This window comes from Notamacropus eugenii, chromosome 3 (assembly GCF_028372415.1).
Source record: "Notamacropus eugenii isolate mMacEug1 chromosome 3, mMacEug1.pri_v2, whole genome shotgun sequence".
Lineage (NCBI taxonomy): Eukaryota > Metazoa > Chordata > Mammalia > Diprotodontia > Macropodidae > Notamacropus > Notamacropus eugenii.
The window spans coordinates 8,799,219-8,819,448 of record NC_092874.1 but is presented as its reverse complement, the minus strand read 5'-3'; positions in this window follow the sequence as shown (position 1 = coordinate 8,819,448).

Below are 20,230 nucleotides of genomic sequence, written 5' to 3'. Positions count from 1 at the left end.
GGGACAGAAAAATCTTAATGCTGTTAACCTTAGTTGCCAGCAACAGTGGACACTGACCCAGGATGATGGAGGAAAGCTCTGGAACATCAGGAAAAGCCATCATAAGGGGTGTGCATGCACCCAGCTATGTCATAAGCCTGACAAAAATCTCTGTCACATACATGATGTCACAGTACTCCTCATAGAGTTCTCATCCTCTCCCCTCCTCCCCTTCTGCTCCACCTGAGGCTCTTCCAATTCCAATAAAATATCTGTGAAAACTGAGGCCTCACAATCACACTCAGGAACACATTCCCTCACATGACCTCACATGCATGATCATTCACACATATGCACACATGTGCATATTCACACACAAACAGTGTGAGCTCCCTCACCTTGGCTCTGGAACTCAGTTTATGGGTTAAGGATTTTTTTCACCTATGGTTTTCCAGACTGTGTTGTTTGATATCAAATTAGGAACATCTGTCATCCTCCTCCGTTAAAATTATCCCTCTACTGGTTGCTATTATGGTTCCTGAGGTAATAAAGCAATGTCCTTTCCGAAATTATTGCTGCGACCAACACAAATAAAATGACTGCTGCCTCGAGAGGATGGGAAAACTCTTATTCACCCATAGATCAGCCTTCAAAAGACATCAATGTGTCCTGCTTCCATACGCTTCCACCCTGGAATCCCCAGGCTCTTGCTGCGACCCCAGGCCACTTTCAAGCTTGTCCTTCTCTATGGATGCAAGAGCTCGCTCCCTTAAGGGAGCTACGGCATCTCTGGCCTCTCTGTTGATTCATCGTATTCCGTTATTTTTGTTTCCCTGGCTGGGGTAGCATTCACGCGGTGACTTCTTTGGTATCACTTAGGCAGCAGCACGGTGATTTCACCAGACAGATTTTCTGTGTTATAATACATAAAAATGTATTCATTTGTCTAGTGCAAAATAAAGAAGGTTGGGCATGACGACATGACCAGAGAAAGGGAAGTAGAGGGATGGGAAATGAGAGCCAAGAAAATACAGTCTCGCGTTACTCTTAAAGATTTACCAAGAGGCAAGAAACAAAGTAAATTCCTTTATTTTCATTAAAAGATTGATCTCAGTGGAACTCAGTGAGTGTGTGAAGACACGCTCCATTATCCATTAGTTTATGACAGTTTTCTTTGTGATTCAGCAGGCGCTGGTTCTTACCTCTCTCCCCGTGATTTTTAAAAGCTGTACTCGGCCATTTGTACCAGGTCCTGTCATGCTTCAGGCAGAAAAAAAACCCCAACACTTTGCTCTGGAATGATTCACTGAGAAGTTCCCTACACCCCTCCTCAATTTATATATATATATATATATATACATATATATATATACACACACACACATACACACACATATACATATATACACACATATATGTAAATATATACATATGTATACACACACACACACACACACTATATCAGGAAAGCACTAAGACTCCAGGGACTTCCCACCCTCTGGGGAGCACCATGGAAAAGGCATTACTTGTTTGGGGAGGAAAAGCCATTTAATAGATCACAAAATCAAACAATTATTCTTGCAAACACCTCCTGCCCCCCATCTTTCTATAAGCAGCACTGCCAGCATTTTTCACTTTTAAATGGTGCCTGGATGCCTTGTGTAGTGAGTTAGTCCCCAGAGCTGCAATCTTTTTAGCAGAAGTGACTAGAATCCGTGCAGACTGATATACAAGTTGTTAGAATGGGGACTAGAACACGGGTCGGATTTATTCCCTGCTCATTCTCTGTAATCGACAGAATGAACAAAAAAATAGAGGTGAAGGTGGAGGCTCAAATGTCTCATAGAAAATCGCAAACAGACGTGAACTCTAGCATCAATACCTTTATTTTAGAATTAGTTGGAAATTTAACTAATTCCACTAAGTTAAATTGAAACAATTGTGTGCCTGAAAGAAATAATTTACAGGAATGAACGGTTAGGTTTGGCATTCGATGGAAGAGGGATTCTTTGCATTGCCTTTGCACTGGATTTTCCCCTTCTATTGATTTCAGCATTTCCCTTTATGTTTAAATTTTCATTGTGCTTAAAAAAAAGATCATTTGCCTAAAAGAAATGGCAGTTTCATGCACCCATCCTCAGCTCCTGTTTTACATAGAAAGCCTCACTTTATTTCGTTTTTGTTAAGGTGACTATGAAAATATTTTTTGAAGAAAGCAAAACAAGATTTTAAAAAGTAAGAAATGGAAGTTCATAATTTAATGAACATTTTCTTTATTTCTCATCTAGTTCCATCTCTCAGGATAGGATTTTCTCTTCTGCAATATGTAGAGTGGAGGTTCTTAATGTGGAGTGCTTAAGTTTGTATTTTAAATATTTTGTTATTTTGTTATATTTCAATCTTATTGTTTCCCTTGGTAGTTCTATTTTCTAGTATGCATTTAAAATGTGTTTCTGAAAAAAAAAACAAAAAAGGTTTCACCAGATTGCCGAAGGAGTTCATGGTATCAAGTTTAAAAAAAACCTCACTACAGTATACTTAAAGTCAGAAAAATGATGAGAGTATTCTCCAGTTTCTATATAATGGGGAGACTTCTCAGGCCCACCGCAGCTCTAAGGCTCACTAGAAAGACAGAAAATGTACTAATCATGTAGCAATACCCCTTCCCACAAGGTCAGGTAAAGTAACGACAGGGCAGCAGCAGCAGCAGCAGCAGCAACAAATCATTTCTGGAGTCTCAGTGTCATTTACTTCTTACTCATAAGCTTGCGAAATATTTCATGCTAATTTTTATCAATCATTCATTCTAACAATTGACAAGGGAGATGATTATACTTAGCTCAGTTCTATAGATAAGAAAGAAGTGGCACTTGGAAGCCACTAGTAGAGAGTATAAATAGGTCTCAGTGAAATGGGTCGGAACAGTGACAGGGCAAGGCAGGTATATGGAGACTACAAAAATGCACAAATAACTGCCAACCACAATTTTACTGATCTAGTTTTCTTCTAAGTCATTTTTTTCCTCCCACATCTCACTATAAGAAAGAAAACTTGATTTCAGAATCAAGACTTTTCCCTGCCTATTAACAGTGGGGGATGTTAACCAGAAATGCCTTGTGTAGGCGGAGGTAGGGAGTGGAAAATGAAGCCAAAGGAAGTTCTAAAGGGAGGGAAGTCCCTTGGGCAACAGCGAATTATATACAAGTTGTTGGTTCTGGAGTTTGGAAGGCCAGGATTCAGATCTCAACTCTGGTACTTACCAGCTGTCTGACTGTGGGCAAATGGTTCAGTCTGTCTCTTGGCTTCAGTTTCCTCAACTGTAAAAAAGGGGATCCCAGCTGTAATGCCTACCTCACAGGACTGCCTTAAGGTCCAAGTGTGGTGAATAAATGTACACAAAGTACTTCTAAATTTAAAGGGGTTCTGTGTATCATTATTAGTGAAAAATCTATACATTAGGTCACCATTTCCTTGATTATTGTGGGTAAGCTGTAATTAGTAAAAAGTATTAACTTAAAACTCACTGTTCCAAGATACTGATCTTAGCCAACTGGACCTTTAGACAAGGTTAATTCTGAGGCTTTCCTGATTATCCCCAAACAAATCCATGAACTAGAAAAGCATCAGTGTCCTCAGTTTGAAAAAATTTAGTATTTATTTTTCACTTGTCCTGTATAGATTTTAGTGGGTCTAATAAAAATATTATTTTTACATATCACATGGAATTAACAAGGTGCCAAATTACATTATCAAAAATCTGTAATCTCCCCAAATCATACCTAACTAGAAAGATTTTTATTTCAAGATAAATTAGGGCAAACCCTGACTGCCCAGAGCTTGCATGGCTAGGGGTTTTTTAAGGCCAGCATTCTTTGGGCACTTTTGCACAGTCCCCAAAATCAAATTACCTTATAAGTTGGAAAGCACTAGACCCATGAGATGCTGAAGAGAAACCTCCCTGTCCGTATACATTTGTGAGACCAAACTTTTATAATCCTTTGTAACCATTAAATATTTTAGGAGGGTAAAAATTGTCATTATTCAGCAATTTTTCAAATGTAAGTTGTTTAGAAAAAAAGTTGATTGGTAGATTTGAAAAAATGCACTGCTACTGAATGAGATACGAACTATGATAATTGCAGCTTGCCTCTTTGGCTGGGGATGGGACAATGAGCTTGCAAAGTGCCTTTACTTCTGTCCTTTAGATCGACTTAATTTTTTTTTTTGTTAAAATCCCAATAAGCCATGGTAAACCTGTTATGCTCCTGACTTGGATTGTGTGGAATGCCAAGCTATTTTTCCCAATGACAGCTTGAGAAGACTGTAAAACCATTAGGAGAAAAGCTTCTCGCTAGTGGGGACTTTCCAAGTAATCAGAGTTAGGCTGCTTTCAATTTTCTCTTCCTTTTAATGAGCACCTGCTTCCCTTTGGATAGTGGAGTAGAGTTAGGGCTGTTGGATTTTCTTTTGAATATTTTGATTCTGGCCATCAATTTCACTAATAAATCTCTCACACAAAATCTTGAGTTTGGGGATCACCTTAGCCGGTGCTACAATTAATTTATAGATTTTATACATAATAAATAACCATACTTAAATTTATGTAAATTTATGCACATATTTACTCACATAGATGTGTATATAAGTAAAGAAGCATTCATTTTTTGCCCAGTGGATTTTTTTCAGACAATCGAATGCCACATTAATGCAAGATTGCGAATTTTCTCTCTCAAAAAAGTGATATTTTAAAGTGAAACTGTCTGTCTTTATTAATGATTTTTCCGCTGAGTCCTACTACCAGGTAGGTATGTAGGACTAATGATGCATTTATTAAAATTATAGACATTTTAAAAAGTAACTATAGTTATATTTTTTTGTTGTTGTTTTTGTTAAGGCAAATACCTTCTATTTAATCTTCATAGCCTATATTCTCAATGTTTTGTTTCTGTTATAGTATTATGCTGACATCTTTACGCTGTATATTTCTACCCTAATCCCAAATCACCAATTACTTGATGTTCACTGCACCCTAAGTGCAGATTGGGTAAACACTGATTCTTTGTCTTAATAAGTAATTTTAAAGTTTGTAGTGAATGCATTGTAAAGGACTTTCTCCTTTCATGGCAGTTGTGTATGCATGGTCAACTTTTAAAAGTTATTATTTTTTATCGTATCCTTGGTGATTTTTTGATGATTCTTCACCAGTTCCCTTAAGTGAAATTAGCTCTGATGTTGTCCATAATTTCCTACAAAAGGAATCTATAGCTTTAAAGACATTTATTAAATTCAAAAGCCAATATCACATAAATATCACATTCCATCAATTGTGAAATTTGTACACTCTGAGTAGCAGAGTCTAAGCCAGGGCACCTGAAGGAATTTTTATAAATGTCAAGGTGAGCAGTTTTTAAAATCTGTATTTTCAGCTTTATGAATGCCATTTATCTGGGAGTCCAAAAAACGAACTCCAAATGACTACCTTATGTGCTTTGGAAACTTACTGGGTATACATCTGAATTTCAAATCAGTTTTCTAATTGGAACTGCAATGTGCATACCTAAGGACATCTTTTCATCTCTAGCAAAGATTTCAATGGTGTGTTAAAGGCAAATTCTGAAATATAAATAATATAAACTCTAATTTACATCATTGTTTCCTCAAAAAAATATGGCATCTTAAATCTAACTCTAAGAGCTAAAGTTCCAAGACCTTCCATCTTATACAATTGTATTTTTCACTGGAAAAGTTGATTAGTCAGGAGGCAGAGGGTAGCTCAGCAGAGGGAACCTCCTGACAAGCTATCCAAAAATCAAATGGGCACCTTTGACACTGGATTGTCCAACCATGGGTCTGATTGACCCCTTGTCAGGAAATTTAGACAGAAGATTCATGGGAGTGTTAAATTAGATGACCTCTAAGCCTCCTTCCAATGTTGAATCACTAGGGATACACTACGTAATTATAGGCTGTATTGGGAATACATTTCACAGAATTCTATTGTATAACTAAAATGAATTATATGTGAATATGACAACAAACCACACAAAAAACATGGTTCTGAACTTTGAATGATAAAGAACTTGCTTGGTTGTCTGCCCTTGGGGTGATTCCCTAAGACTATACATTACAAATGAGAGACTTTCTACCACTGTTGGAAAGGTAGAGTTAAAAATACCAACAAAAACAAACACAGAAAAAATCGTATATTATCGGGCTAGTTTTTTCATTCAATTCAGTTCAGTAAACATTTTTTTCTGTACCTACTACGTTCAAGGCTTGATAGCAGGTTTTAATTCTACATTTCTGGAGGTGAACAACTCACCCAAATAATTAATACAGAATGAAAGATAATGCAACATTAAAATGAAAGTAAAATTTCAATGGTTTAGTATGCAAAGATTATAAAAACACCGTTGGAAATTAATGTGATCCATAAAATAACAGAGACAGGTGAGCAGGCAAGTGTGGGGAGAATGACCAGTCCATTCCTCAGCATGCAATTGATCCATAACAGATGTTGGTTGAATGAAGAAATCCAATGATTAATTTTTACTTAAGACCCAATATTTTCTAAGCACCATTTTAGGCACTATGAGAGATGCCAAGGAGAAGAAGACATGGCCTTTGCCTTCCAGATGTTTACTATAAAAGACAGAGTTTCTTAACATTGTATGTGTGTATGTGTGTGTGTGTGTGTGTGTGTGTGTGTGTGTGTGTGTGTGTGAGAGAGAGAGAGAGAGAGAGAGAGAGAGAGAGAGAGAGAGAGAGAGATGGATGCCTGTTGGCAGTCTGATGAAGTGTATGAACTTTTCTCAGTGTCCTATTTTTAAGTGCATAAAATAAAATATACACAATTATAAAGGAAAAATTCTATTAAAATACAGTTATCAGAATACTTTCAAAGGAAACATTCATAGACCCTAGGGCTAGGTTAAGAACTCTTGCCATACAGGGTAAGAAAAGACTAATGCTTAAGGAAATAGGATTATAAATGTCAATTAAGAAGGAACTTTATGGACCATCTTGTCCAATCCCTTCATTTCCCACATTAGGAAACTGAGGCACAGAGGTAAGTAGCTGTGTGACCTTGGGCAAGAGCCAACCTTTGAAGACCTGCCTTTCCTCAGCTATGAAATGAGTGAGCTGGACTCCATAAACCTGCACCTCCTTAGGGCTCCCAATCTTTAATCTTTTGATCCTAATGGTGAATTGACTACCCCAAGGTCACTCAGTGAGGGCAAGGTTTGAACTTGAGTCTTCCTACTCCAAATGGAAGGTTCTTCACTCTGAATCATGTTACTCTTAATGACTACTAGAATATAGCGTTTCATGGATGCTTCAGAATGTATAAGTAGTTGAGCAAAATGGAACATATTGACAGGGGATGTGGGCAGAGGGAGCAGAGGGGAAAGGGAATATGGTGGTAGGTGGAGATGCCCAGGTCTTTGGAGGCCTCTCTCTTATGTTTTCTACTTTTTGTTTCTTTCCTGAATGGCAGAGCAGCCAATAGCATTTCTGTTTTTTTAGTTTCCTTTGGGGCTGTTTCTGGTGGGAGGAGGCACAACTCTCTCTCTCTGTCTCTCTGCGTCTCAGTTTCTGTCTTTCTCCGAGTTTCTGTCTCTGTGCCTCTATCTCTGACTCTCTCTGTGTCTCTCTCTTTCTCTATGTCTTTCTCTGTATCTCTCAGTTTTTGTCTCTATGTCTCTGATTCTCTGTGTCTCTGTCTCTGTCATTGTGTCTCTGTCTTTCTCTCAGTCTCCTTTTCACTCTGTCTTTTACTCTTCCTTTCTCATTTCCTATCTGTCTTCCTCTGACCTCTGTCCCTCATTAGAATGTGCATTCATTCTTTGTTGCCGAAGAAGACCATGTCAGTAGAGAAATAATGACATGACTTGCACTTGACTTTGTTTCTGAGTGAGGGAGGGCTAGTGCAGGTCACCAACCTCACTTCTCCTCCAGAGCCATCTGAATCTAGTGACCAGATATTTATCAGGATGACTGGAGATGACCCAGGATGGGGCAATTGGGGTTAAGTGACTTGCCCAAGGTCACACAGCTAGTGAGTGTCAAGTGTCTGAGGTGAGATTTGAACTCAGGTCCTCCTGACTCCTGCACTGGTGCTCTATCCACTGCACCACCTAGCTTCCCCCTCATTAGAATGTGATCACCTTGTGGACAGTCTTTTTTAGTATCCCTAGCATAGAGCAGCTAGGTGGCACAGTAGATAGATTTAAAATGGATAAGGACCTTATAGATCATCTCATACAACCATCTCATTTTAAAGATAAAAAAAAACTGAGATTCCAAAAGGGAAATGACTTGCCCAGGGTTTCACAGACAATAAGTGGCAAAGCCAGGGTTCAGAGCCAGGTTTTCTTACTCCAAGACCATCTTGACCCATTATATTAGGTATGGTCAGAGAGTGAGATTTTCTCATTGGGTAAACAAATCTGAAAGCAAAGCTTAAGTTTGATTCCAATGAATATAGAAAGCAAATACAGCTGTTTGCAATAGTGCTTGGCTCATAGGCTCATAGATCTATTCCTGGAAAGGTCATTAAAGTCCATGTGGTCCAACCCCCTGCTCCCATTTTATGGGTAAAACATAAAGACCCAAGGAAGTTAAAGAGACTTGCCTAGGGTTAGGGTTAGCATCAAGAGTCAGAGGTGGAATGTGAACCTAGATCTTCTGACTAGTAGCAGCACTTTTTACACTGCACAGTACTTGGTTTCATAGTGAAATCTCACCTTTTTTTGGGGGGTGGGATGGCGACATATAAAATCACTTTGGATTTTAATATGACAATTTCTGAAATTTAAAGGAATAGATTGTCTCCAAATACATTTGCAGCAGCGCACAATAGTGTCAATGAGAGGAAAGTGAGGGAGGAGAAGTTGGGAGTGAGCATCTTTTTGTATTCTTGACAGAGACTTTGGAAAAATTAAGTGGATGGCAAATGGTAGAAGGTAAATTTTTTGGACTCACCTCTGGACTTCTGCCATGCCTGACATATTAAAGGGGAGATATATGACCTTTTTGTGGAGCCAAATACTCTCTCATCATTGAGTCAAGGTATAGTTTTAAAGAACTCTTGTTCCTGCAGCTGCAATGTGTCCAACATAATGAGAGTGTTGTGTGTGTGAATAAAAAAGGACAAGATATTAAACTGCCCAAGGGGAGGGAAGCCAGCAACTTTTCACAGATAAAAATGTCAAATTCTGATGGATTCCACCCATCAAGAACTTTCATGGCTTGTGGGTTTCTCCTACTGCCTCATCTACTCCTAATCATTGAATCTCCTCATGAACATACTCTTGGTTTGCTTCCTAAAGGATGTTTTCAATTACATCAAGCAATAAAATTCTGTACAAGTTAATAGGATTACTTCACTTCTAAGATACCATTGTTTGAAGTGCAATTGTTTTGATAGGAATCCAAACTGGTTTTTTGTTTTGTTTTTTTTTTTAGGGGTCTTTAGCTTCAGAATTGGCAGGAATTAGGCTGCTGACCAATAGGCTTGGGAGAAGAAATCACTTCCTCTGACACCACAGGGCATATAGTGCTGCGGTCAGGAACATGTGAGTTCAAATTTGACTTCAGATGCTTCTTAGTTTTGTGACCTTGGGCAAGTCACTCAACCTCTGTCTGCCTCGGTCTCCTCAACTGTAAAATGTTGCTAAAAATAATAACAACAGCATTTACCTCTCAGGAGTGTTGTGAAAATCAAATGAGATAATATTTATAAAATACTTAGCACAATGCTAGGAAAATTTAATAATGGGAAAGAAAGGAAGAAAACAAGCATTTATATAGCTTGTTAATACATATTTGTTCCCTCTCTTCACAGACAATTAGAGATTCTGCCTTCAGTAAGGTAAGGAGGAAGAAAATCTGACATTTAAGATTTTCAGAGTAGGTTATTTACATGAACACATTTGAACCTCGTAACAACCCAAAGAGGAAGATGTCATGGGGTTACTGGATGTGTGATTCTTCTTGTTGTTGTTCTTTTTTTCCAAATGGGGAAACTGAGGCACTGGAAGGTTAAATGACTGACATAAAGCTAAGCAAATATCAGAAGCAGTACATAAACCTGGTCTTCCTGGCTCCAGGGTCATAGAACTACCTATCATTGCTCAGTGCTTTGAAGAGGAGAAATAAAGGGAAACAGAAACCTGAGAACTTGATTCTCAAAGGAAGCCCCACACACTTGATGTGTGCCATGAATTTCTGTATGTTTTCTATGAATTGTATGGAACTTAGAGTGGTATTTGGGAGTCACTCAAATATTCCATACTACACATAATTCTTTTGGTGAAAGAGAATATTGCCTTATGAGCAAAACACACAAACAAAAACCAAACAAGAAACAAGAAAAGAAAACCAAAGGTTTGGCAACCACTTATCTAAGATCTTGGCTATATATCTTGAAATGGCATATGTTGTGCAAGTCATTACATGGACTTGGGAGATGAGAGAGAGAGAAAGTGGGATAAGACAGGAGGGAAAGGATAGCAGATAGACTATGGCAGTCCATCCTGACACCCATCAGATAACAAATGACCCAGAGGATGATCCTTCAGAATAATTAATGTTTTCTCTAGGGCTGTTTTCTGGGATGATACAGTCAAGAATCATACAGAGTGAGAAATGTTGCTGGTACAAGGAGTCAGAGGTATAACTAGAATGGGTTCATTGAAGTTTGTTCCTAAGATATCAAAGCGGAAAAAAAAATACCAATTCCTACTTCTTTCCAGGCCCATCACTTTCTCCACTCTCTGGTGTGGTCAACTTCCAATGGCATAGATTCTAAGAAATTTCTAGGTGTCCTGGGGCAGGGTCTCTCCATTGGTAATTGCCTAGGCACCAAAACATACTGGAATCACAGAGTGATCTAAATATTGAAGAACAGAATGAGAACTGAGGAGAATAATATGATACTCTATGGTCTTTGTAAAATAATCACTTTTTCTTTTTCTTTAGCAAAAATTATGTGAGTACCTATGGTAGAGGCTTGTGTGTGTGTGTGTGTGTGTGTGTGTGTGTGTGCGCACACATGTGCAGTATGATGGATCTCTCTGCTGTTCTGGTAAAATCAGTTTATCTCTTTTCAGAATAAATGTTTTTAAATGCACAAAATAAAATACGTAAGATTACAAAAGAAACCCAAAATTGTGAAGTTATCAAAATATATTCTAAAAATTTATGAACTTTTCATGCACACCTCAATCCCTACCTCTTAAAATCTGTCATCCACAGAAAGAACCTCTGACCTAGGCCATCAAAATACATATTTTCATAGAACTTTTCAGGATTCAAATGGAGTTTGGGTGAGGGACTCCAGTATTTGATCCTCTATAGAGAAAATAATAGTGTTTTGAATTTGGGGAGGGAGCTTATATATTATTTTGATTTCATGTTGTTCTTGGCATACACTTTTTAGTGATCTTCATGAGAACTTCTCAGGGTTCTCCCTGCTTGGAAGAGTTCTCTGGGGATGCCCATGGACATGATGCAAGCCCAGAAGATACTGTGAAATGATTATAGAATTTCAGTTCCCAGAAGGTGCCCATGATTGTTTCAAAGTGAATCCAAATGTATAACAGTTGTTGCAAGTTTTTTCTTGGTCCTAAATGGAAAGTATGGTAATGGGTACCTAAGAGTGCTTCTCTTCCTGAGATTACTTGCCATCTGTTCTGTACACACCTTGACTACACCTCTGTCATTACAATGTCAGCCCCCGGGGGCATGGCCCTTTATTTTGCCTATGTTTGTATTCCTTTGTTTACTCAAAGAGCACTGAGTAAATGCTTGTCTACTGACCTACTTCATGTCAAGATTACTCAATAAGCCCCAAACCATTCAAAGTAATTCCTGGTCATAAATAATATCAAAATTCAGAACTGCCCTCATTTTGTCACCTTAAGAAGTAGTATACATTTCAAGAACATCTCCATTTAACACAAAAATGGGCAGAAGTCACTTAAATTCAGTTTACTAATGGTTCCATGGTGTGATCATCACTCAGTCACAGCAGTCTCTGGAGACTTCAAGGTAAAATCAATCAATGGGAATAATGGTGTAAATTACATGAGACAATGGTTTTCCAAAATGTCTCTTTGCCATTTATCCAAAGAAAACTCATTTCCATAAAGTTTTGCTGGAACTTTCCCCATCCACCGAGTACTTCGTTGACTTGAATATCACCTACATGGTTGGCACATAACCATTCTGACATGGGGACTTGTGACCTTCCTCACTTCTGTTTTTCTTTTTAAAGAATACTCCCCCTTTCTCCTTACCACATTTATTCATATGGGGACAAGAATTATTTTATTCATTTATGGGTTTTAAGAACTACAACTATTTTTGTCCCTGGGGGTATTAGCTGGAAATATGGCCTTCAATGCTCTTTTAAGTCAAAATCCATTGAGTGGCAGAGGGGAAGAATACTGGGAAACAAGACCCTGAAAGAGCAGAGAGTTCAGGAGAGCATGAAGCTGCTATCGGGCAGACCTCCAAGTGTGTATGTGGTTCTGGAGTGGCATCTGGGGGGGGAGGGTGTCAGGTAAAGAGAGGGAAGAAGCACGTCATCTGATAGCTTCCCATTTAAGGTAATTTCTTCTTGCTAAGTGATTCACTACTTATATTCTTCTGACCCAGTTCAAGTACTCTCAGCCCCCTCTAAAATCTAGTGCCTTTGGCCATATCTTTTTTGGCCCTGACTTTGTTTTGACTCTTTATTTGCCCTTCTTGGGACCTCTATTGGGAGCCAAAGGCAGAAGACTAGTTGGAGATCTAGCCTATGGAAGGGAAGACTTAGGGACCATATGAACACCCTCCAAATTAAAGATTTCCCACGTAGCAGTATTAGATTTATTGTCTGGCTCTGGAATAAGATTTTCTACCTTTTTTGTGTGTTCTGGACTCCATTGACTACAATGCAGTGAAGCCCAGGGACACCTTCTTGGAATAATAGTTTTAAAATGTATATATATGTATAAAAGAATAATACGTATGTGTAAAATAAAATACATAGGATTATAAAAGAAACATTATATTAAAATGCAGTTCTTTCTATAGATCCACATGTATATACATGTACATTTATATAGATAGCATTTCTTTATCTGCTCATCCATTCATCCATATACTTGTTTGTTTATATATTTCTCTATTCATCTCATTATTAATCTATTCATTAATTTACTTACTTGCTTAATTCATTTAGTTATTCATTCTGGATGAATATAAAGGACTTTATAAAAATAAGAGATACCCCACCTGACTACCTTGACTATTAGTGTGTTTTCTATCTCTGCTTGCATTTAAGCAGAGACTGGACATTTAATTACTAAGGATTTTGTGGAGGAGATTAAGGCTTCAAGCATCATCTGGAACAGATGATTTCCAAGATCATTTCCAATTCTTAAATTTAAGGATTCTTTTATCATATTGGCCAAGAGCCCACTCCCCAGGAGGCAGTAAAGACTGCAGTGTGGTGCAGTGGAAAGAGCCTTGGCTCTGGATCACAAGGACGTGGTTCAAATCCTGCCTCTGATGCTTATAAGTTTGTGGCCTTGGAAATGTCACTGAACTATCCTGTACCTCAGTTTCCTCAAATCTAAAATTAAATTCTTTGGCTGGATTGCCTTTCCATCTCTAAATACCCTATGTTTGCCTTAGCTGTTGCACACAGTGAAGGATAAATGGAATTGCCTCTAGTCAGGTTCATAATTAGGAAAAGAAAGCTTGAAAATTGGTACAATTTAAAAAAAAACAAAAACAAAACTCCTGCAAGCCAATCCATATTCTGTCAAGACAATAAACGCTGTTCATTGAAAAGGAATATTCACTTGACTCACCTTGCCACTGGACTACAACTGGGAAAAGAGTGAGGCTGATGACTTCTAGCAACTCTGTCTCACTTAGCTCCAATTTATGTGTGAGTCAAAAGACTTCACTCATACTATTGATGGTGTACCCACATGAAAGAAGGGATTGTACTGTATGAGCAAAGCAGAATTGCAGTAGCTCCAAAGAAATGTTGTGTTGTGTTCATCCTTCATTTTCGAATAGGACCACTACATCAGAGAAATGATGACCTGACTTGCACTTGACTTAGTTATGAGTGAAGGAGGGCTGTGCAGGTCAACAGCCTCACTTCTCCTCCTGAGTCATCTGGATCCAGTGACCAGATATTCATCAGGGTTGACTGGAGATGGCCCAGAACTCAATGGAAGACTTTGGCCTTTTAGACTGAGGTCTTTTCAGGTACTCACTTAAAATGTAAGATGAGCAAGTTTAGAGACTTCTCCACTCCAGATGTTCATATGAATCATTTGTGCCGATCTGTGGTAGAGACTTATGAGTCTGTATTGCACTGATCAGACACAGTCAGACATACCACATTGACCCCAACATAAGGATATCATTTTGGTCCCCTTCCATTGTGATGGACCACAACAATAACCATTGGAATTTTCCTGTTTTGCTGTTGTTCTTGTTAATTCAAACATGTCCTAATGTTTCTATTTAATGGTGTGTGGGAAGGGGCCTAGAGTAGGAGGAGGAGACCTGGATTTGAGCCTCTATGTCTCCTTTAGGATTCTCTACTTCTTCATTCCCCAAATGGGACTAATAAAACTAGCATTAATATGGCATTTTAAAGTTTGCAAAATACTTTACAAATATTATATCATGTTATCTTCATGTCAATCCTGGAGGATAGGGGCTATTATCGCCATTTTAAAATGAAGAAACCGAGGCAGTCAGCAGCTAAGTGGCTTGTCTAAAGACAACATATTTGGTAAATGCCTGAGAATGGAATAGCACTCAGATCTTCCTGAGTTCATGCCTGGTGTTCCAGCCACAGGACTACTTTCTACTTGAACACCCTAACTCACAGAATCATGAGGATCAAATCAGATAATGTGCATGAAGTGTTTTTTGCTTTGGCAGGCCCTGGGGAAAGCCCTACAGATAAGGAGGGAAGGACAAAAAGGAATCCTTTCCTACCTATGAGAGGTTCACATTCTATCATCCACCTAAAAGTACTTTAGGCATGAAAATGTTTGTGGTCACAAGATCACAATGAAGGGCACATTTTCCAACATTTAAAAAATCATTTAATTAATGAATCATTGATTCACTAATGAAATTAATTTAATTCCCTCTCATGCCTTGTACAGTAACTTCTCTGCAGAAATTCCTACAGCACTGGAGTTCTCTGAGCATTTCTTGAGTTCAGAAGAAGCTCACGGCTGCCCCCAGGAGTTAAAAACATCCAGATATGCCCTTAGGCCTTACCTGTGAAACCTTACACTGAGGCCCCTCCCTGTGGACTGCTGCCCCACCCACCACAAAAACTAAATGTTGCCACTGCTGAGAGATACTTCTTCACTGATGTCTACTCTTACACTTAGGGGAAGAATCCACTTCTAATTTAGCATGACCCAGTCCATTAATAGCTTCATTCATCCAACCAACACCTTTGGTTCTCCCCAGACACATCTAGGGAGCCAGTATAAACTCCTAAGCAGAAGGGTAATGGGCTCCATATGGCTTACCTGACTCAACAAGCACATAATTGGGTCCTTTGCCTTTGGAATTGATTCTGGGCAGTCCTGAGGTCTAAGCACATTACCATAGCCCAAGCTAGAGGCCATACTTGATGAAGTATTTCAAGCCCCCATTAGAACCCTTTGCCACCAACAAAGCCTGGCCGTTAGATTGACCCCAATTCAAGGTCAATTGTTTCCTGATGGATGTTTCTATTGTATAGACATGGCTTCAGACAAGAACCATAATCCAGGTCATCCATAATCAGCAATCATAATCCATAGTTATATGATTAATGACTATTTATTTTGCTGTGAGACTTTTCCATAATGAATCAATAGGGCATCTCTCTGGTGACACTATGGTTAGTACTGTCCAGTGCAAAATGAAAGATCATAGAATCATAGACTCAGAGCTGGAGAAGTTTCAATAGAATGCAAACTCCATGAGAGAACTATTGTTCCTTGACTTTACATCATGGGGTCCAACAGAAAACCTGGGACAGAGAAAGGGTGTAAAAGTCTCCTGGATTGGACTTGGCCCCAGATAGCATTTTAGCCCTGCCCAATCATTTTATAAATGAAGAAATAGACCCATGGGATTAGCAGTTTTCCAGGAATTGTGTGGATTGTCACATGATGATCAAGGCTTGATCATAAGCCTCTGCCATTGTGGCTGTAGGTTGCCCTCTGCTCTGCTCTGCACAAGAGCTAGTTATTAGACATCCCCCTCCTTGGCATATGGTGTTGTTCCCCTCCTTCCCCAGTAGAAGGGAATGTCTTTTTGCTTGTATTTATAAATCCTTGCACACAGTAAGTGGTTAATAAATGCTCATTAGCTGGTTCACCTGCAAGAAAGAGTTGAGCTGGCATTTTTATCACCAGTGCTGAACTATATGAAAGGAAGAAATCATGAGGAAGCTTTCTTCTGGAGTGAATGCCCATGACCTTATAAATCTGTTATAATAGTCTAAAATTAGGACTGCAAGAGAGGAAGGAAGGAAGGAAGGAAGGAAGGAAGGAAGGAAGGAAGGAAGGAAGGAAGGAAGGAAGGAAGGAAGGAAGGAAGGAAGGAAAGGAGAGAGGGGGGAAAAATCATTAGGCACCTACTATGTGCAGTGTACATTGCTGAGCTCTGAAGATGCAAAGAGAAAAGCAAGATAGCCTCCCCTTAAGGAACTCCCATACTAATATGGGGAAATAATACACATGGGGCCTGAGCTGCAGAGTAGACAGAAAGGCCTCATAGTCCTTAGTGTGCAGAGGCATAGTAGATGATAATACATCTCCTTTAATGTTACTTTCATTGATAAAAACCATGTCTATTTCTAATGTTCAACCACTGGATGGGGCCAAGTACTTTGGGGAGCAGGGAGAAATTCCTATTGCCAGTGTTGTGTTCAGCAGCTCAGGCTCCTGAGCAAATGGAAGCTACAGTCCCCCACCCCTACCACCAGCCATTTACCAGATCACATCTTCACAGAGGGAATAGGCTAGAATCAGGGGCACTAATATTTCAGGGATTCACTAGAGCTCCTTTTGAAATAATCACTATTGCAATTAGGGTCAGGTCACAGCTTTGATTGGTAAGAATTTCAGACACTGGGTTTTTGCAGTAGGAGACAGATGTGAGGGGGTGGGGAGGGTAGTGGGGAGTGTTCAGTTTCCCTCAGATCACACCACATGTGGCCAGTCCTGAGTCAGTAATGCACTTTAGAATGTTAAATCTAGGATCATTTCTGTGGTTCGGTATGAGCAGCCTTTCCTCTAGTACAGATTGAGACCCATTTCTCACTCTCTTTAATTGCTACCCATGTCTTCCCATAAGTTCCATAATGCCTAGAGTCTCTGAAGTTTTCTTGGTCTATTTTCCTCCTTCTCAAATTGCCTTTTATTTCCTTAAATACAAACACACCCTCTAGGAGAATATAAGCTCTCTGCAGCCAGGCACCTTTTCTTATGTTATTGTGTCCCTTGTACCTAGCATATTGCTTTCATAGGATTACAGATAAGAAACTTTAGCGATCATGCAGTCTACTCCCTCCAATTACAAATGAGGAAACTGAGACCCTCTCAGGGCTATTTGACTGACTCTCTGTTACACAGCTTGGAAAGACCAGAGCAAAGATTTGAACCTCTATCTTCTGCCCGCTTATGTCATGCCCTCTCTCTTCCACCAAACTGTAATGTGTTTTTCTAACCCTCTCCCTAGAAGGTGGGGTGCTTTCCATTTTTGCCTCGTATGAAAAGGGTTAGTATTATTTCTGTAACTGAAAAATGCCATGATTATGTTTAAATGTCGATTTTGATCACCAGCTGCTTTGAAAGAATTTCTGTTGGAAGAAAATGTGTGCCTAGAGTCTTCTTGCCTCTGCTACCATGTCTTTACAGCTTAGGATATAATCATTTTCTGTCAAAAACAGATTGTTTTCTGTTTCTTTTGGCCTCATGTATTTCTACTATGCTACATCACTTAAACATTCTTTGTTATCTGACCTGCCCCCATCCCCTTCTCCTATTTCATTTTATCTTCTGTCTTTTGAATGATTGCCAAAGTCAATATAGCCTAGGTCCCGGGTCACCTCTTCTTACCCATGCAACCTTGGGTAAGTCACTTGACCTCAAGAGTCCTCAGTTTCCTCGTAAAATGACGGCTTTGGACCACTGAGCTTCTAAGCTCCCTCCTTGCTCCAAATTTGTGATCTTATTTTAGGGAGGGGCAGGCAGGCTGTTTACTCGTTGCTAATAATAGCTGACATTTATATGGGCCTTAAAGATTTCAGAGCACTTTGCATTCACTGTCTCATTTGATAGGTAGGAATGGGACAAGGACCTGAGTTCTGGTGGCCGCTTTCACAGCCCTTGAAACAATGAGGCAAAGTCAGCCACAAATGCTTTTTAGAATCTCTAAAAATGACTTTATTGTAATAAGTGAAGTATTTTGTCTTAACTTCCAATTATGTTTAATATGCCACCATATAGCCTTTTGTTCTTACTATAAACCAAAGCCTTTGACATCAAAGGCACTTGTTTTTTTCTTCCCTCTCTTGGAATTACATAAATTACACTATGTAACCAGCTATATTTTGGAGGGGCCAGGGAAGGTTCTGCAACCACCAAGGGCTCTTCCGTGAATCGTCTCACAGGCAAAATAAATGAAATAGACACTTTCAGAAAAAGACTAGCTGCAAATTGATGAAGTGTAAAAAAATTTAAAGGCAAAAGAATAATCATCTATTGCCAACATCGTCTTTCAGAGTCTTTTTCAGGGATTTCTGTGTTGGTAAGCTAGAAATCTAAAGCCCGAGACTGCGCATGGCTGCCTTACCTACTGCGCCAAGGTCCGGTTTCATCCCGGGCCAAGTTTTCTGAGAGATTTATGAATTTGTGCAGATTTCATGACCATTAAAAAAAGTATAGGGTACTTTTAAACAGCAGGAAAAAAGAATTTTTCCACTTTTCTTCAGTATAGACAGAATGTATATATGATGTTGTCTCATATGTAACAGAATTTTTTTAGGCTGGAAATATCGAAGAGAATTAGTCTGCTGGTGGGGCCCAGAGAGACTCCTGAAAAGAAGGAATAAATATATAAATACCTGTTGATTGAGGAGTCTGACAGAAACTGTAAGAACTGAAAAGCTTCCAATATTTTTCAGAGAAGCCATTCCCTATAATAATGGCATGTAGATTAAATTCAAATACCTAGGAAAGGAGGCTTCATAAATTGTGCCCTGGGTGACACAGCCCAAGAGGTCAGAGAGATGACTTGTAAGATCTCTCTTAACTGAAACAGCCCGTAATGTATCAGGGTCGCTGGGACTCAAACTTGAAAGTAGGTGATCTGAAAGGGCAAACTAACTTAGAGGCTTTAAATATTCCAAGAGGGTGCTAACAAGAGCAGTGCCAATGTGCCCAAAGAGGTGGTTCAAGCCTAGTGTGTTGGTGATTGCTGGAATCATGAAACAGGATTTGTAGAATATTCTGTCTTACAAAAACACAAGTCTCACCTGTTCTACCATCTCTATCATGAGGTTCTGTTTTGTTTTGCTTTGAGTTTTTTCTTTTCATTTTACCTTTGAAGGATTTGCATTTTTCTATATTTTATTTTGTCATTTGATACGAGGAACAAATGACATGCATTTCATGCATGGAGCAGTGAGTGTCTTTTATTGAAGAAATTCAAGAAATATCAAGTGAATTCATTAAAACTACTTCAACTTCTTTCAGAAATTGTAAATTGAAATGTAGGATGACTGACTCTGAGAGTTAGGAAGGAAGAATTGTTTAAATATCTTGTATTTTTCCCAGAAGTATTGTCTGGATGTGTACATTCAGATTTCATTCACACTATAGGTCATTTGTTGACCTGTTCCCTTTTTATTTTGAGTCAATAAGTCCTGATTAAATACTAACCAGGTGGGATCATAGAAATTCTGTATTTTGTTTATAAACTGGGAAGGGGTAGGGGGAGTGGAAAATTGGTGAAAAACAATGCCAAAACATGATATCTTCTGTGGATGTTCTGTGTTCATTGTTGTGGCTGGGTGACGGTTTTTTAGCTGTGAGAAATATATTTTCCTATAAATCACATTTTTACCATTGGAATGATGGCTGGTTTTGATTCTTTAAAATTCTTCTGTTCAGTAAAGCAAAGACAAGGAAAGAAATGTGATTCCTTTGAGAATTCT